At 37.0% G+C, this 23,327-nt stretch overlaps 1 protein-coding gene across 1 annotated transcript in view; it reads left to right on the top strand.

Moving 5' to 3' along the window:
* The window catches only part of LOC122801587 (allantoinase, mitochondrial-like), a 371,450-nt gene that overhangs the window by 99,726 nt on the left and 248,397 nt on the right, over positions 1-23,327 (top strand). The gene's annotated exons all lie outside the window — the stretch shown is intronic.

Consider the following 23,327-nt stretch of genomic DNA (forward strand, 5'->3'; position numbering starts at 1 on the left):
AAATTCATGGTTAAAGGAACAAATAAAAAATGGCACCAGAAAGGAAATGGCAACCTTTAATAAAAAAACTTTGAATACAGACTTAGCACTTTCACCCTAATAAGGGTCTCTTCTGAGTCTAAATTGACACTTAACCATACATTTAAATACCTTATTTAAAATAAATTAACCAATTGCGGCATTACTCTAATTTAAAGAGTGTGCTTTAAAACAAATCATGAAAACTTAACCAACCAAAAATACATAATAATATAAAGCCAAACAATAAATGTGACAATAAATTATAGTGATAAATATTTAATCCATAATTATATTATTAAAATGTTTTAGTTCTTAACTTTAAAACACTGGAAATAGAAATACAGTCATTTAAATCAGGTTTTTCTCCAGTGCTCATCCTATATTGCCATATCAGTTCTTTGTATTCCAAAAAGATATCACAATCACCATCCTCCATTTTGGTTTGTGGTTGTAGAAAATTGATTGTATTTACTACAATAAAAAAAATACACAATTAGTGGTGTATAAAGAGTGTAGCCTGGAAAGCAAAAGTCATGAAGTTGATTCCTCATTCAAAAGGATAATCATGAGGTGCTCTGCTCAAACAATAGTGGTTCCTGGAAATGGAAAGTACAATCTAGGCCTGTTGTGGTTAGTGTCTCAGGGAAGATTAGGGAAACACTTTTTTTGTAGAGACAGACAGAAGACCTAGCCAAGGCCTACAGTCATGGTTTTTATTTTACAGCTTGATTGCTGAATGTGATGTGTGATACTGACCCTCTGTGAAGTAAACTTGGTGTGGATGATAAATTATTCTAACATAAAGTTTACTGACATTAATTCAGAACCCTTGAACTTGCCCCTGCATTTGCTTAACTATCAGAATGTTAAGGCGGTAGTTTTATGTATGTACTGTTGCTGCCATATGATTTTTGACAGATTCTGTTTTCTTTTTTTTTGTGTGTGTATCCCATTTGTAAGGAAGCTACAACCTCCTTAACCCCCACCACTCTCTGTCATAGTAAAAATATAGTTTAGGGAGTATTAAGGGGGACAATAGCCTTCCTTCCAAATAAACCTAATGGGACAAACAAAGCAGACACTTCTTTTATTTTTTATTGCAGACAGTGTAGCTCCAACAACTCTGCATTATATCTTGTGCAGTAACATCATGTGGTATTCTGGTCCCAAAGTTACACAAATAATTGCCAGTTAATTGTTTGTGAAAATGAGTAAAACAAATACAAGAATAACAATTAGGTATAGGATTAACAGCACGAGATCATTCCTTCCCAAATAGGAAACCAAATTATATCCATTGAGTGATACTACAACAGTCACTTTATTTTACTTGTACCATTGACATTTAGAGCATGAAAATACATGTTATAGTAGTTTAGATTTGAATACGGCAAAGTAGTGTTTATTTCTAATTTTTTTGTGGTAAGTTGTTTCAAACAGCAGATCAGTTTTACTAAATACTGTCTCTCTGACTATACCAATGACTAGTCTTTACAGTTGTACGGCAGACTAGTTGTGAATTCTTTTAGAAAAGGGAGGAGTCAAATGTTTAATATGTGTGCTAATGGAGGGCAGTATTCCAGATGGTCTTTAATTTCAAGACTCTGAGAGGTGTGGAAAGACACAAAGTGTGAGATACAAGCTTTTCATCAAAAGGGGGAAAAGCTTTTATTTAAATTCCCTTTGAACAGCCTATCTGTCCCTGGAGGAGTGGTTTCTGCCCAGAAATTAGTAGTTTATTGGCCATTTTGGGCTAATTTCAATCTCTTTCATTTCCCTGCTATAAAACCCGCATTTGTGAGGTTTTTCTGCTTGTATACAGCTCAGCAAGCTCCTGCCTGGTGTCCTACAGATTTCTACAGCAGCAGCAGAGAGACAAGAGAGACTTAGGATTGATTATCATTTTCTGCATTTTCTTGCTACCTTTAGCTAATTCTGCCTAAAACACAGATTTTTTTAGAATTTCTGTGATTTAAAAAGCTAGTTTCAGCTAAATATTGTACTTATTTTACTGCCTGCACTTTAACAAAGTCATTTTTGTGTTTAAATTACCTGTTTATCTTAATTATTTTTGTGTTTAAATTACCTGTTTAACTGTTGTAGGCTGCACACTCAAGTGTGATAGCCATTCTGTGCATTTAAAGTGCTTTTTTGATTGTATCTGCTTTATTTTCTGAACAAAAAACAACAAAACAATATACTTTCTAAGCTAGTATAGTCCAGTTTTCAGATTAGTGCTGAATTCAGGGCTGTGTTACAAGTTTCTGTGTTTGCCCATACCTTGCTTAGATAGAAGGATGTTTCTCTGTTCACCTGTGAGAGAGGGGAGCTTTGAGCAGCCTATCTGTCCCTGGAGGAGTGTTTTTTTCCCCAGAAATTAGTAGTTTATTGGCCATTTTGGGCTAATTTCTATCTCTTTCATTTCTCTGCTATAAAACCCGCATTTGCAAGGTTTTGCGCACCAGGCACTGACGGTTAGCTAGGGTATAATTATTCCTGGCTCCACAAAGTGTACTCTTCAATTTTTCCCTTGGAACTAGACAAACTTTCACCTTAAGCTCTCAGACAATTCACTTCTCAGCCCGGCACTTGCTCAAAACTCATAGCAAGCACTAATAAACCTTAGCACTAGACCCCCCCTATACTGTAGAGAAGGACAAGGCTCTCAATTTGACTTTACCAGCCAATCAGTAAAACAGTTCACTGTATCTATCCAGGCATGTCCAAAGGGCAGTTTCAGGTGTACTCTCTGGTCCAACTGGTGAATCTGGGCATTTTGAGGCAGAGTTATAATTGCCTCATGTACACAGACAAATCTCTCCTCCTTCCACCAAACACTAATACATGCGAGAGATGCAATTATACAGCCAAACTGGAGCCTAAGCTCTCTCAACCCAAGACTAGACCAGACAGTCAGGAGGAGAAGGGAACTACTTGCATCACACCACCAGTCTCACATAGACCTATGAAACCAGCACCGGCAAAAATCACACATAAATACACAAAAACATACTCGGAGGCTCTAAATAAAAATCTGCAAAAGCAACAGAGACCTCCAAAGCAGACACCCAAGCAACCTCCACCCCCCCCAACACAAACCATGAAACACATAATTCACAAAACCAGTGTGCCACACAATCACAGCCCTTAAGGCAAAATAACATACCCAACGCACTAGTAATAGGTGACTCTATAGTCAGGCACACTGACATCCCACTCACTAGGCTGAATAAGGAGAAGGTTACTGTTAGCTGCCTGTCGGGTGCCAGGATCTGCCACATAACACAAGCACTCAGGTCACTCCAGAACAAGTACAAATATGATTCTGTCATTGTCCATGTTGGTATGAATGACCTGAGCCATACCTCCCTGGACTACATGAAGAGAGACATGGAAGAGCTCACTCATCACATAGCCCAGGCCGGTATGACCCCTTGAGTAGCATCCTGCCCTCACCAAGAATGATACCACAGTATAAAGAAAAAAATATCAATTTCAACAATTGGCTAAGCTTCTGGTGTCATTCAAAAGGGATCCAGTGTCTGTCAGCCTGGGATAACATGCTTGACAAGCCACGCTGCTTCACTAGAGACGGCTTGCACCTGTCACCCTTAGGCTTTCGAATACTGGCCAAAGCTCTTGAAACCCCCATAGTGCCTTTTTTAGGCAAGGCTCAAAAGACAAACCCACTGCCATAAATAGCACAAGTAACAAAAAAACTGAGGGTAATGCTGCTCAATGCCAGAAGTCTAAACCTCAAAATGCACGCACTCGAGGCACTCCTCAGTATGGAGTAAATCTATATATGTGCAGTAACAGAAACCTGGTTTAAGGCTCCAGAGAGCACCCCAGCACTACCAGGCTACAACTCATACCATACATTTCGGCCACAAAACCCGGAACGAAAAGGCGGGGGGGGGGTGTATCCATATTCATCAAGGATGCCCACACCTACAGGTTAGTTGCACAGCATGATGCTTCAAGATCATCCACGTGCAACTAACAATGGGCAAAACTGCAATTCAAATTGTAGCTTGCTACAGATCACCCACCATGTCCCAGGACCCCCAGTCCACATTTCTGGAAACACTGGGAAACATAAAGGTCCTACCAAACACCCTGGGTGATTTCAATTACCCAAACATTAACTGGGAGAACTACTCAAGTACTAACTCCCTTGCCCAACATTTCCTAGAATGTATAAACTCAAATGCTCTGGATCAACTGGTCAACACCCCCACCAGAGGTGACAACATATTGGACCTGGTCAACACCAACATGGGCAACTGGTGTTCCGCACCAGAGGTCAACCCTCGCTGGTTAGATCTGACCATAAACTAATCACTCTGGATATCCACATTCTTCCCTCACCCCCGATCAAAGAAACCACTGTGAAAAACTTTTCAAAAGCAAACTTCACATTACTTAAGACTGAGGAGGAAAGTTTCAAAGGATAATGCTGCTCAAGGTGCAAAATCCTTTACTAATACACTCAACGGCACCTACTAGAATGCATGGATCATGCTATCCCAAGCAAAACCAAGACTCACTCCTCCTAGAAAAGGAAGCCAGTCTGGTGGACCCCTGCCATAAACAAGTTATACAATAGAAGGAGGAAACTAGTACAGAAAAGAGTAAAATCCCAAGAAGGTAAGACATACCTGATCAGTATCAGCAAGAAACTACAATCCCTCACAAAATCATCCAAGGCTAGCTTTGAAAGAAAAATTGCCAAGGACTCCAAAGATAACCACAAGGCATTCTTTAGCTATGACAAACATCTAAGTGGCAATTCTCAGATCTGCTCCGAGTTAGTGCAGAATGGCACAACATACAATGAACTGACCGATATCGCCAACATCCTGGCAGACAGGTTCAGTGCAAACATCACCCCCCTCTCACCCAAAAGGACCCATAACCATACCAACAGAATGTAGTGCCCCTGAAATCACAGGCACTCAGGTTAAAACAGCCCTCTCCAAAGCCAAAAACACAGCATCAATGGGACCGGATGGTGTCACAGGCTGTGTCCTACACGAGCTCAAAGATGAACTAACCCCTCACCTAAACACACTGTTCAAACTCAGCCTCTCCACAGGCTACATGCCCATAGAGTGGTGCACAGCAATGGTTATGCTGCTGCACAAAGGTGGAGCCACAACAGACACCGGGAACTATCACCCTATAAGCCTGACTAGCTTGGTCTGCAAGGCTATGGAGTACATCATCATGGATCTCATTAACAGAGACATTGGGAACCTCCAAACACTGGATCCTACCCAGTTCAGCTTTGGTAAGGGCAGATCATTCCTCCTAAACCTGGTGGACTTCTTTGAGACAGCTACCAAGGCTATAGATGAGGGAAAGGTGGTCCACACAGCCTACCTAGACCTTGCAAAGGCCTTTGACACCATTCCCCATTCTGGTATTATAGACAAGCTCACCAGCCTGAACATAAACCCCTATGTCATGAGATGGGTTGCCAACTGGCTCACGGACAGAACCTATATGGTAAGAGTTGCAGGAGCTAGGTTTGACTCTAAACCGGTTACAAGTGGCATTCCCCAGGGCTCATTCCTAGGACCCCTCCTGTTCGGCATATACTTCTTAGAGGTACAGGCAAGCACAGGAGGTCTATGGCTGACCAAGTTTGCAGACGACTGCAAACTAGGGGCTATAATTGACTCTCCAGCTGACACAGACATTCTCCAAAAGGGTCTCACTGAGACTGATACCTGGTGTCAAAACCATGGCCTCAAGCTAAATGCCAAAAAGTGCATAGTCATCCCCTTTGGAAAAAACAAAGTACCCACAAACTACCACATAGTTGGTACCCCCTTAAATACGGAGGACACAATAATGGATCTGGGAACTCAAGTAGATAGTAATCTCTCCTTTGATAATCACATTGCCAAAGTGGTTAGAAAATCCTTCCATCTGGCCCACCTAATCAGAAAAGGGTTTGCATCCAGATCAAAAGAGGTCATTGTGTGCCTCTATGCATCACTCATGAGTGCCATCATAGAGTACAATGCCCCATTTGGGATGTACCTTACAGGACACCTGCAACAGCTGGAAAGACCACAGAAGTACCTCACCAAGAGCATCACTGGCCTCAAACTATGCAGCTCAACTGAAGAAACTCCAGCTGTACTCGGTTGCATACCGCCTACTCAGAGATGATCTATGCCTGACATACAAGGCCATGTCCAACCCAGAAATTATGGATATGCTCCACCTAAAGAAAACCGTATCCCCTCGAGCCACATACTCTAGGGATCTAAACCTCACCACAACAATAAATAGGACATGCTGGAGAGATAGAATCCTGTCCCAGAAGACTTCCCATGCTCTGGAACAAGATTCCAATCTGCATTAGGCAGAGCTCCTCGCTAACACTCTTCAAGAGAAACCTTGACGAGTGGATGGGAAATAGAAAGTTTACCCTGGAGATCACTTCAATGGCTCTGCTGGACAGAGGCACAGGGAACTAATCTAAGGGGGTGACGAAAGCCAACACAATTCCGCCTAGGCCTAAAAATGCCTTCGGGCAGATAGCCTAGTACCTGCCTATGAACCTATGAACCTAAGTTGTACATATAGTAACCTGTGTGGTGATGTTTTTTTGTAGTTCTCTGCTTTTTGTCCATGTTTTATCCAAAAAAAGTTATCTGTTGCATATTTTTAGTTTATTGTGGGATTGTAGTCTTGTAGCTTCATTTGCAGCTGTGGGAAGATTGTGTATTACTGCAAGATATTAGCATTCTTTCTACATTATACTAAACTTCTATTTCCATAAGTATAATTACATGTAAAAATGTAGCTTTTTGTACTTTAACCCAGTCTGTGGCCTCAGTCTTGTAGCTTCATTCACAGTTATGGCAAGACTGCGAGCTACTGCCAGATCTAAGTCTCCGTTAGTCATTTATTAAAGCATTTTTTTATTAAAAGCATTACTGGTACATTTCTGCATAGTCTGGTGCCTTAGTCTGTGGTGGGGATGCAGTAGTGGTAGTACTGTGAATTCTGCTCCAGGATTTGTGCTTCAGTGTTTTTTATAGCTGTATATACCTTTTTAAAGTTGTATTCCAGTTCCTTTCTGTTTACCTTTCTACTGTTTTTTCCTCTTCTCTTTGAGTCTGCCCCAGCCCCCAACTTTAAGGCCAAACGTTTCTGAAATTCTAACCATAGGACTAGAACTCCAGTTTGAATTTTTTACCAACCTTCCCACCTTTATATTGTAATGGTTTTAAAAGGCTGTGTCTCTGATGTCCAGCCATTATAGTAATCTGACTTCCAAAGCCCCTCCCCTCCTTCATTACTATTGTCTGTTGTGTAAACTATTTTAGTACATTCCCACCCATTGTTTTCCATATATCCATAATACCGAGTGCCCACCCAGTAAACCAGTATTGTACTTGACTAAGCATCCCTTACTACAGATTGTCTTCTGCACAATTTCACAGAGTTCCCATGTGCTTGGTGACCTCACCACACTCTGAGGGGGTACTGAGTTAATCCTGCTCTATCCTTGACAGATAAGATATTTATTTTATCCTTTTGCACTTGAGTTAACTATTTAGAGCGCTACTGCTTTATTTTTGCTTTGTTTATAGATTTTGCCTTTAAATCATTGTAAAGGTCCTTAATTCTTGAAATTGCCATGTCAAGGTAGTTTTTTTAAGTTGTTTTGTTGTAGCATTACACTGGCAAACAAGCTTTTTTTGATGATTTTACAATAAGGAGTCAGCAGTGCCCTGTACAGAGACAAATGCCCAGAAAGTAAATTTTATCTATAAAAATACCCTTAGAACTGAAACTTGTGGTGGCCAAGATGGTGACAAGCTAGCAGCATAATTCCTCTTCTCTGCTGTTTGGAATATATTTCTCAAAGGAATTCTAAACTTTAAGATATCCTAAATACATTTTTGTGTGCAATTATCATCTTAACACCACATTTTTCCTGTCATTATTTTATTAGAAGGTTTATACTTGTAACCTTGAAATGAGGTATCTGAAGGCTAATTCATAGGACTTATCATTAAAAAAGAACTGCAGTCAATTCTTACAAATATACAAGAACTTTCAATAAAAATGGATATAATGGATAACAGGAAGATAATTTTAAAGAAAACAAATGGAACAACTACAAGAGATAATAAAACAGAAAACTCAGATCTCAGGGATGGAAGACTCTTTAAATGATATAGAAGGAAGGAAGGATGCCAGAAGAAGAACATAATATAGACTTGCTACTAAAGCAAAATACTTTGCTGTTAAACAAAATTGATGATTTAGGGAACAGATAAGAAATAACATTTGTATATGTGGTTTACCAGAGAAAACAGAGGGTGACAGTATGGTAAACTTCCTTACATCCTGGCTTCCAAAAACTTTAAACTTAGCTGAGTCCGTGTCTTTTGGTATTGAAAGAGCACATAGATCCCTGGTTGTTACTTCATCGAAGAAAAATTCTCATCCAATTTCCATAATTGTTATATTCTTTTCTAGTGAAGACAATGAACTGATGTTAAAAAGTGTGTGGACTAATTCTCTGAGTAATATAAATGACAACATAATAAGATTTGTCAATGAATATTCCATATCAGCTATGACAAAAAGAAGGGAATCTTTACCTTTGGTGAAAGAATTAAATAAAAGACAGATTAAAGTACATTTGTTGTTTCCTGCCAGACTTAAAATATTTTTTCTAGATGATATCAAAATATTTGAAAGTCTAGAAACAGCTATAACTTTCTTAACAACAAATAAAATCCTTGACCAAATAGAAGGGATGGATTGGAATAATAGTTTTTTGAAGAAATGTACAGAAATTATTTGAGAAGAAGAAGAAACTAAAGGACAAATGACTTTTTATGTAATTCAAAATATAATTCTATATTGCATAAATACAACAAGTTAGTTATTGGTGTTGTCTTAGATAGACATTTCTCTTATTCAAATCAAGCATGAAGAGAAGGGGAAACATGGATTCATACATGTAAAAGGTAACTGTGTTTTAGTTATTCATATAAACTTACAAAATCCATCACTAATAATTGATGCTATTATTTAACACACACACACACATATATATATATATATATATATATATATATATATATATATATATATATATATATATATATATATATATAGATATATATATATATATATACTTGAACTGGAAAATTGTTTCTAAAATCCAACACTTTCATTATTGAGAATAGGCTAGAGCATTTAGTGATCATATATTAGTTGCTTATAAGCTTAATTAATCTAGTAGATAAGTAATAAAAATGATTTATGTTAAATTAAATATAATTAATAAACACATTCTAAGCATTAAATTAGCTAGAAAATGTTCATACAGCTTTTTAGGTTTTAGAGTAAATAAGCTGTTATGTTAAGTTTGGTTGCTTTAATTTCAGAGATCTTCCTTTCTTTTCTCTTATTATTTTGTATTAATTCTTTGATATGTTGTATAACATCTGAGTGTTTTGATAGTGCAGCGATGTCAAGCCTTGTGACTGAAAGTGATTTGCATTGGGTTTCTTTCTTTTTTCATGTGGGTTTGTTGGTTCACTTTCCTTGGGCTTGGATTAGGGATAATAGATTTGGTGGTGAATGTGTCAGGTGAGCGGACCTGTTTTTTCTGTAGACTTGAGTTTTTGGGATTGGAGTGACGTTTAAAGACATGCAGGTAGGTGCGTGCATGAATGGGTGTGCCTTCTTTGAAGGTTGGGCGTCGGGCTGGTAACTCAACACCATAAAAATCCACTGCCAATCATTAGCAGACCAGAGTTCCGCTGTGGCGGCCCCTAACCGGGAAAAGCCAAAAGACATTACTAGTGTGCTATCTAAATGTGATGAGATGTGGTGAGAATCTTGCTCATCAGTGATTGTGCAACATTAAACAGTTATTCTCTTCTTTGGTCTCTTTTGTTTTTTATTTACCCTTCTAACCGAGATCATGTAATTAATGTTTGTTGGGGGGATAGGGGAGATAGAGAGAGAAAGAGGAAGGACATTTTAATGATGTTACATGGGAAAGGTTAATGGTTTAATTAAAGTATGATTGTGTACATGAGCGCACTCATAAAAAAATAGAAAGAATATATTTTATTAATTATTGCTAAATGTTGATGCAAGAATTAGATGATGCCATTGATTTAAACTTAAAAACATATAAAACGGGTTTCTGTTTTGAGAAGATTAACGTTTGGAGAATACAGCTTTTCACTCAGTGTTAAATAATAGAAAGTAAGTTTATTCCTTTTTTAGTATGATACAAAAATGTGAAATTGACATTATTTCAAGATAAGTTGTTTTACAGAGAGATTATTAAAATATTATTTAAATGTGAAATGAAAGTGTTGTACATTAGTTATTTAATTAAATTAGATGTGAGGAAGTTTTAAAAGAAAAAATGCATTCTCTACTCACTTGAATAATTGAGCATCTGCTGGGCTGGCTTATTGTTCTCTTATAGTTAGTTAATTAATTGGGGCTTTATTAAGTTTATACATAAAGCAATAAATTGTGTTTTTTAAACTAAATAACATAGTTTTTTTAAACTAAATGACATAGTAACAGTAACACCTCACTTAAAGTATTTGCACAATCAGATATACTGACTATAGGAAAAGTTTTAATATATATACATATATATATATATATATATATATATATATATATATATATATAGTATTTTTATGCACCTTTAAGTTATAAATATATGTTAACTATTTTGAACATGTTTTATCATATACATACATGCTTTACTATATATTTTTATATATTTACTACTTTTGATGTAAGCATGTTGTGCACTTTGACTACTAGAAAACAGCTTCACCCAATGTGTCATGTGACAACATTTGAAATCAGCTGTTAGTTTGAATTCATAAGATCATGTGATAGCATTTGAAGTCAGCTGATAAGCTAAAGTATATAATGCCTAACCTTATATTACAAATCTACTCTAAGCTTGAAAAAGCCTGGATGATGAAAGTGTTTTTTTTCTATGCACTAGCACAGTAACCTTCAATAAACCAGCATTTTTAAGATCGTTCATGATTCCAGTTGCTTTTATTTGCTGATACTTTTGGATTTAATTTTAAAGAACTGGACTTATCACCACACTAATACTGACTATTTTCACCTTGTTTTTTAAAGGGTTATATAGAATACATATTATTTGAATGTCACATGTATAGTATAAATATATGATTTAAAAATGAATGTCTACAGAATGAATACACAATTATTGAATGAAATGAATGTTCACAGTTCATAAGATATTATGTATTAAGTATGTTTGTGGCAAATTTTGTTAGTGGATGATTAAGCACCTGGTCTCAGTGAGACCATTAACATTAAACACTTTTTGCAGTTAGAGAAATTATAGTTAGTTTTAATTAACACAGATTGCATTTAAGTGTACAATATATATTTTTTATGAGTTTCATGTAATGTTGGCTCAGTACAGATTTTTTATTTATTTATTTATTTTATTTATTTTTACTTACTCAATGTTTAAATTTAATTGATTTGTGGTGTTCATTGGAAGTTTAATGTCACATGATTTTTGTCCTTATTTAAATGTGTGGTTGTGTGGTTTAATTATTTCTGGTGAAATTCTGTTTCATTTATTAAAAGGAACGAAAGCAATAACTTGGTGTCCGATTTCTTCCATCTGTTTGCCTTTCCAACTGTTCGTTATATTATGTATTATATCTTAATTTAGAAAATGGATGGTTTATATCTGTGTTATATTTTGATTAAATTAAAGTAGAGTAATTAATGTAGACTTTTGGAAATGTAATCAGATAATGTGATAAATCTGTTAATAGCGCCGTTAGTTAGTTGTATGATAATTTAATATTTTGAGAGATGGTTCCTGACATGCAATTGTTAAAGCAATTTTGCATACCTTAAATGTTGAAATAGTAGCACAGGAAAGTTTGTTTTTGATTTTGGAGGTTAGAGGGTATGTTTGGGTAGGGATACTATTTAAACTATGAGTATTAAACTCCATGGAAAGTGAAAGATATAAACTAAGTCTATGTTTAGTATTTCATAATATAATTGTCTTTAATTTGGTGTCTACTATTATTAATAGAGCAGGTTCAACTGACAACTCTGAAAATATTATATTTAGATCTATCTAGGAACAATTCAAGTTTTATAGAAGTAGTGTATTATTTATGATATACAACTGAGTAGGTATATTTTCGATATAACATGACATTTATGAAGTGTAGCTCCTTTAATGTTAATGGATTGATCAATGGTTGTAAGAGGGGTAGCTTAAATAAATACTTAAAGGTGTTTAATGCTGAAGTTATATTTTTACAAGAAACACATTTAACACAAGAGAAAGTTGAAAGGCTTAACACAGATTATTACTCTGCACTTACTATTTTCTATTACAATCAGAAGAGACGAGGTGTAGCAATATTATGGAAGAATTCTATACCAATAACCAAAATCTTAAGTACATATAACAAAAGAATGTTTTGTCTAGTGACTTTAGAAATGAAAGGCAAAACATATGTTTTAATTAATGTTTATTGGATTCCTGGAATAAGAGCAAAAGCTGTTAAACATCAACTAGAAGAGATAATGCAGTTTTCAAAAGAGAGTATTATTCCGCCAGGTGGCTTTAACTGTATATTGCTCAATAAAGATACCAATGCCATCAATAAGTGTAGAAGCCCTAATTTATTTAATGTTGCTTTTGTTATATGATATATAGCAATATATATGAAGTATGTTTGTAAACATGAAGCTGTTAATACAGTTTGCTTCATTTTATATAAAAGTAACTTTGACTGTGTCACAAGTGATAATTCAATAAAGGTGTTCAATAAAAAATAAGCACAGAAAACCAGTATCAGCTAAAGTTTTAATAGATTTTATAAATGTGTTTAATATCAAAGGCATAAATTAATTTTTGGAATCAAGTTCATTATTATTTACATATTTTTCATACAAACATGATACACAGTCTAGAATAGATAGACTGTATGTTTCAAATGATTTAACAACAAGATTAGGTAAAGTAGTTCAGACATAATGCAATTACATTTGAAGGCATGATAAATACTATGAATAATATTTCTATTACTAGAATATCCATATATATATATATATATATATATATATATATATATATATATATATGGGTCTACTTCATTTGATCAAAAGACCATCTGACCTAAACCCATTTGATCGAAATTTAATTTGATTGAAAATCAAACTGCAAGGCAAATAACAGTGATTTGTCCCCCTCCCCAATGTCGTGCAACCCTGGAGTTGGTATAAATAGTCAGGGGAGTTGTAGGGGGCACAGCTCCCCACATTGCAGGGTGTGGGGGGTGAAGCACCCCACCTATTTTCATTTAAAATCTGTACTTTTTATGTTATTTTCTTTTTTAAAGGAAACTAGCTGTGGGCCTTCGCCCCCACCCCAACCCAATATGGGGGCTGTGCCCCCCACACACCTGCTAACTATATATACCAACTCTAGGGTCACATGACATTGGGGAAGGGGACAAATCCCAGTTTTATGCCTTGAATACTGGTTTTCAATCAAATGAAATTTCGACCAAATGGGTTTAGGTCAAATGGTCTTTCGATCAAATGAAGCAGACCCATTTATATATATATATATATATATATATATATAGATATATATATATAGATATATATATATAGATATATATATATATATATATATATAGGTTTCCTATTAAGTAAGCAAATGCTTAATATAGCAAATGCTGTTTAAATCGATGGCGCAGTGATGCAGCGGTAGTGTTGCAGCCTCACAGCAAGAGGTTCTACGGTTCAATTCTCGGCTGGGGTGCCTTCTGTGTGGAGTCTGTATGTCCTCCTTGCGTTTGTGCGGGTTTCCTAGGGTGCTCCGGTTTCCTCCCACATTCAAAGACATACATCTGGAGCATTTCTCCCCAGACCTCCGCTAAAAATTGGCTTCGTTCCAAGTCGGACTTTCCTGGTTAACAAATGTTAAATAAATAAAATAAATAAATTGATGGCAAAATCCCAAAGACACGGAACAGTGATTTTTTTTTTTTTCAGGGAAAAAAATCACTGGACCGTTTTCTGGACTTAAGTATTTAATTGGGGGAGTAAGGGGTGGAAGTTGGGGGGGGGTGAAGTTTGAGCTGAATTATCAGCTAGCATATTCACTGTACCAATCTGTTCCATGAATATGGTGCAATTAATACCAGTTTAGCACACTAATGTGTGCTGCCTTTGAGGTTTTGGACATAGCTGTAGAGGGCCTTATAGTTGTCTTTAGGCTGTGAGGCTATCGTGACCTCATAATTGGCCTTGCTAGACTTAATTAGTCCTCTTAGTTTCCTGTTTAGTTTAATTAGAGAGTTTCTATCATTATGGGAGTTGCGCTTCCTGATTTTAGCAATGACTCTTTTTTATTTTTGTTTTATATCCTATTAAAGTTGGGATTCCACCAGTGTGGTTTGACTTTTACAATTTATTTTGCGTTTACTTCTAGTAGGTATAGCAGCCTCTATACAACCACTTATATGGTTGTACAGGGTCTCTGTGAACAATTCTGCATAGGTTGCTGCAAACTCAGGGTTGGGAAGGGCATTGAATTTTGACAAACTATCACTAATGATATAGTTTGCTTTGGAACAGTTCCTAACTGTGACAGGGTTTGATGGAGTTACTGAGTTGATTTATATTTTGATGGAGACAACTTTGGGGTCTGACCGCAGCAGTGAGGATGTGACACTTGGGGGAGAGGAGTGTATCACTCTGCCACATTGATGAGTACCAGGGAGAGTACCTTGAACCTCTGGTAGTGTACACACTATCTGGTCAAGAGTATTTGTAAAAACGCAGCCTCAATGGGCCCCAACAATATCCCAGGATGCCTCCGAGCGATGCAGAGCAGAGCAAGGTTAGCATAATGGTTAAGGTATTTACCTCAAAAACACAAGGTATAGGGTCAGATCCTCACCTTTGAGGAAAAATGAGTTAGGCTTAAAATGGCTTGCAAGGGCAGCTAACCTAGCACTTACCCAATAACTTACCTAATAACTTATAAATAGCTTGAAACATGACCTATCAGGACCACTTAAGTCACTTTTCAACTATAGCTTCAAAACAGACTTTGTACCATGAGAATGGAGGACTGCATCAGTTACCCTACTTCTCAAGGGTGAACCAACCCTGGAAACTACAGACCTATTAGTTTGACTACTCTAATGGTCAACAAAGACATAGGCAACATTCAGACACTCCACCCAGCCCAGTTTGACTTTGTCAAAAGAAAGTCATGCCTACTAAACCTGCTGGACTTCGAGAAGGTCAGCAAGGCAATGGATGAGTAAAAATGGTCCATGCCTCCTACCTGAACCCAACTAAGGTGTTCAATACAATATCCCACTTGGGTATAGTTGACAAACTGACTGAACTGGGCATAAACCCCTACATAACTCACTAGATTGCCAGCTGGCTCACAGACAGGACTCAGGAAGTCAGGATAGGTGAGACTACCTCCACTAAGAAATCGGTTACCAGTGATCTATGCTGGGACTGTTCCTATTTAGCATCTACGTTTGGAGGTAAAGGCTGATGCCAAGGGCTTTTGGCTGACTAACTTTGCATATGACTACAAATCAGTTGCTATCATAGATTCTCCCATAACACAAACATCTTCCATGAGAGTTTAACAGAAACAAAAAACTGGTGTGAAATTCATGGATTAAAACTCAATGCCAAGAAATGGATTATAGTGCCTTTTGGGAAAACTTCCACCCAGGCTAATTACTCCATTGATAAGACACACCCAAGAGGAGACCTGACAGATATGGAAACATATGTAGACAATAATCTGGCCTTTGACCAATGTGTGGCAAGGTAATAAGAAAATCATTCTATGTTACCCAACGTACAAGTAAGGTCTTGGCATCTAGGCTCAAGGAAGCCACAGTGCCACTTTATTCAGCATTTATCATACCTATCATTGAGTATAATGCCACCTTCAGCATGTACCTCACCAGATGTATGCAACAGCTGGAATGCCCACAAAGGTTCCTTACCAGAAGAATCCAGAGTATAAACACATTGCCCTATACAGATTGCCTGAAATCCATATCTCTATACTCAGTCTCCTACAGTTTACTGAAGATGATCTATGCCTGGCATACAAGGCATCCTTGGATTCATCTCTGAAGGACCTTTTGCATATCCACAAAATAAACAACATCAGAACCACCAGATCCAAGGATTTCATTTTGCTTGTGACATAAATAAGACATGTTAGTGAGACAGATATATGTCTCAGAGGACCCCCATGGTCTCCATGTGAAGCAGAGTGTATCCCTAACCCTATTTAGGAATAACCTTGACCAATGGGTGGGAAATTGGAAAGTCACCCCATTTCTGTCCACCGTGTCTCTGATAGACAGAAGCAAGCAGTAATTCCCAAACTAACATACCTTCCCCAGATAACCATTAAAAACTTCCTCACTAGCATACCCCCTCTTAATAAATGCCCATGATACATAGGGATGCAACTGGGATAGGTTGGATTGCACAGCTAGGCTGATAAAAGCTCTAGTGGTCATTAGCCTAGTATATACTTATGAAACCATGAACCTATATAACAATCTGAATATCACAGTAGTCAAGAGTGAACTGGGTCAGCTCATGACTGGAAACCAGTTCTTTTTTTTTTACATTGAAACTGAAATATGGTCACAGATATCAGCAAATTTTATTGAGTGTAGTTTGCAGAGAAATATTAATGGAATAATGTAATGCAATTGTAGGCATTCAATGAATTTATCAAGAAATCCAAGTTTCATTTGAAACAGAAGCAAAGCAAAACCAATGCCTTTGGCTTAGTAGCTTGTAAACTTCCAGATGCATCTTTGTAGCTGTAGCACAGTAATGTAAAGGAGGAGCACAGAAGTAGCCTGAGCTGAAAAGTAATTGAATATGCTTCACATGTAAATTATTTCCTGTGTCAGGTAGACTAACCATTAAGTAGCCAAGATACATTGCCCCTTTTTTCCTAATAACTGTATTTCTGAACTGTAACTTTTCTGCATAGCCAAATAATTAGTTAAATAAAATGCATTTTGAAAAATTTAAACTTTATACATTTTTTTCTGCGCAAAACTTTCAAAAACAGTCAGCCAGTAATTTATCATTTTAAAGTTTCAGTGTCATTGTCTAAGCAAGAAGTTCTAAGTAAATTAACAGGCATCTTTGTGAAAACAGAACAAATTATTGTTCTTACCCAGGATAAAATGGTTTCATCCCTATCTAAGATTGTCTTTTACTGGAACATGTGGCAATCTTTCATGAACAGAATGCCTACATGGTATGGTAATAGGAAAATCTGACAAATGTCTGTCTTCTGTCAACAAACATAGATTCTTCATTGGATTGCAATGCAACAGGAGGCACTGTTATCTCAACCACAAAATCCACAGGTGTGTGAGAGACATCTCTAATAGCAAATATGCTGAAACATCATGTAAAACATACTGAAACAACTCAGTCACCAACTTTCTCACAGTGCAGAGCCTGTGGTCACTATATCTGACCTCAGTACTGCAGACGCTCTGCCACAAGAGCCAACTCCCAAACATTTTCACTGAGAATTTTGTCTTTGTATAATATAAGCAAATTTAACTTGAACAACCTTGCTGTATTTTAACTTCATCTAGTCAGATACATGCCCGTCTGTGCTGAAAATTAGTTTTTAAAACCCTCCTCTGACAGATTTGTTCTTGCACTCTAAAAACTACTTACTAGTTAGACCACAGTCCTTTCTCTTGACCAATAGATTACACTGTATATACCAGTTACTTAGTCTTCCTAGCTGACAGGTTTTTGCATTCAGGAAATAAAATAAAAGCTACAATACTTTGTACCTCTCTGCTAATTGCTTTGTATTGGTTATAAACTGATTACGCTCTGTTATAATTTGACCTGAGGGTGGGAAGGTCACTGTAGTAGAATATTTTGCTAAATCCATCCATTCACAACCCCCTTTTCCCATTTTTGCACATGGGGTCGGGGTGTCACTTCAACAGTGAGAATCATCTGCAGCCAAGGTTTATACTACCCCTCACTATTCTATTCTCTTTCACTCAGTCACCAACTTCCTCACAATGCAAGTATGTGAGGTATGTGTCATATGTTATTACATTTCTATGTTCTAAGACTGTGTAGAACAATGAACACACCTTGGAAGTGTGCTGTATTTGTATCAGTTTCATTCAAATCCTATACTCTGTATGCATGTTGAGCCTGTGCCCTTTAACAAGTAGAAAATGTCAGTTTCTGGTGTTTTGAGATCTATATATATATATATATATATATATATATATATATATATATATATATATATAGATTCACGTTATATTCTCGAAATACTGAAATGCCAAAATTCAGTATTTTGAGACTATAAAGTTGAAACCTTCAAACAACGAAAGCTCAGAAGTGCGAAATTCAAAATCTCGCACACCAGAGATTTTGAATTTCGCACTTCTATTACACACACACACACACACACACACACACACACACACACATACACACACACACACACACACACACGCCTTCCTCCCCACACACAAATACAAGCTCTCTACTACATAAAAACAGGGGGGCAAGCCCCCCTGCACCCCCAATGTGGGGGGCTGCCTCCCACACCCCCTACTTAAATATTCTAACTCCGAGGTCGCACTACATACAAACACACACAAAACACCACCACACATGCTACATTCTCCTTGCACACACACACATCACAGCAACAAAACACACTAGCACACACCACATCCCCTACCCAAAACCCTTACATACACACTTACCTGAATCCATAACCACAGCAAAACACCAGAAGTGCTAATTCAAAACCTCTGGTATTTGAAGTTTTGAATTTCGCACTTCTGAGGTTTCGCTCTTTTCAGGATTCCACTTTATGGGCTCGAAATACTGAATTTCGATATTTCAGTATTTTCAGCTTCTAAAGTGACTATATATATATATATATATATATATATATATGTATTATGGGCGGCCACGGTGGTGCGGTGGTTAGCATTGCTGCCTCACAGCAAGAGGTTCTCCGGTTCGATCCTCGGCTGGGGTGCCTTCTGTGCGGAGTCTGCATGTCCTCCCTGTGGTCGCATGGGTTTCCTCCGGGTGCTCCGGTTTCCTCCCACATCCCAAAGACATGCTGCAGGTGGATTGGTCACTCTAAATTGGCCCTAGGTGTGAGTGTGCCTTCTGTGGAAGGTTGGGCGCCGGGCTGGCAACTCGACACCGTAAAACTCCACTGCCATTCAATGTGCGGACAAGGTGATCCGCTGTGGCGACCCCTAACCGGGAAAAAGCCGAAAGAAGAAGAAGAAGATATATATATATATATATATATAGTCGAAAGAAGAAGAAGATATATATATATATATATATATGCAAACCCTTTTTGATATACTGGTTAATCCCATGAATGTTACTAAGTGATGGTTTTATATTGTTCTTATTCTATTGCTATATTATGATAACTTGTTCTGTACAGCTCTATATATACAGTCTATTACTGTGGTTCTCTATCAGTATACCTCTTGCTAACCTACTTTCAGCTTACATTCATAGTCTTTTTTTACTGTGTCTCTATTCTTATGCTTTCCCCATATTCTCTTGCTCTGACTCACTGTGGTCCTTCTTTCATCTCTTTTTATAATAAGTATTAACTTTCCTCAATATAATATGACAGTTTAGTAAAGTTTTTCTCCTTTCTTTCCTCTCATAGCCTGTAGTCACTGTATCTGACTTCGATACTGCAGAAGGGCCAACCCCCAAACATTTTCACTGAGATTTTTGTCTTTTTGCAATGTAAGCAAATTTAACTTGAAGAACCTTGCTGTGTTTTAACTTCTTCTAGTCAAATGCGTGCCTGCCTGTGCTAGAAATTATTTTTTAACACACCCCAACAGAGTTATCGTTGCATTCTAAGGACCACTTACTAAGCTTATCACGGTCGTTTTTCTTGAACAATAGATTACAATACATATGTATATACTTTGTCTTCCTGACTCACAGGTTTTTGCATTCAGGAAATGAAAGAAAACCTGTTCTACTTGGTACCTCTCTGCTAATTGCTTTGTTATAAGCTAATTACTGTCTGTTATATTTTGACCTGAGTATGGAACAGCAATACCCTATCCTCAGTTCTCACCCACCTCTTCTTACTCTACTATTATACTTCATACACACACACACATCATACTTGTGACTCCTATTCCCTATTGCTCCCAAACAACCTTACTACTATCATGCAAACATTTGTTTCTTTTTATCTATTTCCCAACTTCCATTTAATCTTTTAGCACCATTCCCAACTAGCTTTCTTCCTCCCATACTGCTTTGCATTATATACATTCGTATTCACCCCCTTTCCTAACAGCACCAATCTATTTTACATTGTATCTTACACTTTTCACACACAAACCCTCACTTCTTCCTGTTTTACCTGCATTCTCATACTCTAGCCTTTTATGCCCCCAATATCCTTTACTTTCCTGAGAAGATACCAGTAAAACCTAACTCTCTTCTTTTAGATAATATTTCTTTCCTACCTACCCTCTTATCACGTTTCACACGTCACCAGCACTAAATATCTTTCTAGTACCCTGCAATTTATTTTTCTTTCTTGATCCCTCCTTCCCCAGTACCTGCCAGCTATAACAGACAGATCCCTTTTCTTTATAATGCTACTACTCATCTTACTCACTATTTTCCTGATACAGGGCCATCTCTCACCCTACCATGACTCTATAATAGCTCTCAATGTATCTCCAACTCTGTCCCAACCACCTATTCATACTTCCTCCATGTACTCTGCACACATCGCACCAAACCTATTTAATGATGCACCTCACCTTTACTCCAAATATAGACTGATTAATCCCATTTTAACCAAATCAAAACCAAAACAAAATTAAGTGGAAAAATACAAGAGTCAGTAATTCCCCAGTATACTAAAATCCTTCTAGAAGGAGACATTCACCCTAATCCTGGCACCACCTATCACAATAAATACCAAGACAATTCTCTTCTACACATTACTTTAAACCTACAGTGGTTAACCCTCCCCCCAACCTTGGTAATCTAACTTTTGCTACCGTAACTCTTAGAAGCATAAGAAATAAAATTGCCAAACTACATGTCTGGATTACTCATCATAAGGCCGATATTCTCACTGAAACTGAAACTTGGTTTAAACCCAGTATAAATGACTTCCAAAATTACACCACCCAGCTATAATATTGAAAAAAATTTATGAGAAGATGCTGCTTCCTGTGATTCTTACTGTGATGGCTCCGACGTTTTCCTTCATATCCTATATGATTGGTCAAATAATATTTGTCCCCTGTCTGTATAGTGATAGTTTTCATTCCGAAAAGTGCCATCCATTTTGCAAAACTGCCTGACTAATACCATCTGTAATTTTATTCATTTCAAAATTGTCTATCAGAGCCTTTACTGCCTGATGTGGTGTTTGCACTATAATGTTGGAAAATACAGTTAGGTACTGAGTTTGTTTAATAACCCAGTAAATGGCTAATAATTGCTGTATACATGGGTGATAGCCCAGTTCTACTGGCGTCATCTTCCTACTACAGAAAGTGATTGGACGTAATGTTTTTTCCATGCTATTGTTGCTACCATGTGGACATTCCTGTAGTAATACCAAAGACAGTGTCTTTTTCCCTGCTGCTGCTTGTAGTACAAATGGTAGCTTTGGTGTGGGTGCTATTAATTCTGTAGCTTGTGCTAATTTTACTTTTATTTGTAAAAATGCCTCCTCTTCATGGTGTCCCCACTCTAAAAAGTTGGAGTTCTTTTGTTCCTATAACATTTTCTATAAGGGTGCAGCCATGGCTGCATAATCCTCTATAAATTCCCTGTTGTAATTCATGATTACCATGAATTTATGTAGGTATGCTATAGTCAGTGGTTTTTCCATTTGTAAAATGCCTTGTACACGCATAGGGCAAGGAGACCTTCCTGTTGGTTTTATAATAGTACCTAGAAACTTGACTTCTTGTGACATAAACTGAATTTTTTCACTTTTAACCTTAAACCCTGCCTGTTGTAGAGTATGAAAAACTCTTTTAAGAAGCCGTACATGCTCTCCTACTGTCTCTGACTGAATCAAAATGTCATCAGTGTAATGTAACACTGAATCATCCTTTTCAAAATGTTGTAAATGGATCCTACTGTCTGAGGAAAAATAACTGGACTATTTTGAAATCCTTGTGGTAACCTTGTCATGACATATTGCTGTTTTTTAAATGTAAAGGCAAATCTTGGCCAGTCTTTTTTTCTAAGTGGTACTGCAAAAAAGACATTTGCTAAATCTATTACTATAAATGTTAGATAAATTGTTAAAATCAGACTGTAAAAATCATTCACAATAACAGACAGTAATGCAGGATTCTCAGGTATCTACTGTATATGTATTCTCTAATGTACATTAGGAGGCAAAAAACCATACACAAACTTGTACAGAATTTTGTCTAGCTTTATTTAGGAAGCACATGTCATTTTATACTATTTACAATCAGCTTTTGCCCACCTCACTGACGTGGTCAGTGACAGGGTCTTTACATCATAGTAACTTATGAAAAAGTGCTGAGATAGTGTTTTTCAAAAATCTTTTTCCCATGAGAATATTACAGCCTTGCAAGCACCTGGTCAGTCACAATGTCCTTCCGAGGATGTAGCCAATTCAAGGCCCCTAGATTAGTTCGAATACAATGGATGCATGTCTTCTTTAATACTTCTCTTTGTCTCTTTCTTGTTCACCAGATGGACATTATCTCTGATAGTGCGCGCAAGGCCATTCTTCTGGTGGAAGCAGGAAAAGATACATATGCACACAGATTCATTATTTTCTGACTTTGCAAAATAATCTCTTACTGACAGACATGAGCCAGCCGAGCTGGCTACTGTCAGGGTCAAGTTTCTAATCACACTGCAGCTATGCTTCAAGCAATAATATGCAAGTTTATTTCTACTATCATTCTAGTAAAACAGAATTAAATGCATTACATATTATTCTATTTTTCAATCTTTGCACTTCATATATGCTCAAGTTCATTTATATATATCTGACCACACAACTTATATATGTCTGAATATATGTCTCTCTAACAGTTGATATATTTGAATACATATTTTCCTAACAGCTTATATGTGTGAAATACATATTTTTCTAG

The sequence above is a fragment of the Protopterus annectens genome, chromosome 5.part0 (assembly GCF_019279795.1).
Source record: "Protopterus annectens isolate FY-2018-M chromosome 5.part0, PAN1.0, whole genome shotgun sequence".
Taxonomy (NCBI): domain Eukaryota; kingdom Metazoa; phylum Chordata; order Ceratodontiformes; family Protopteridae; genus Protopterus; species Protopterus annectens.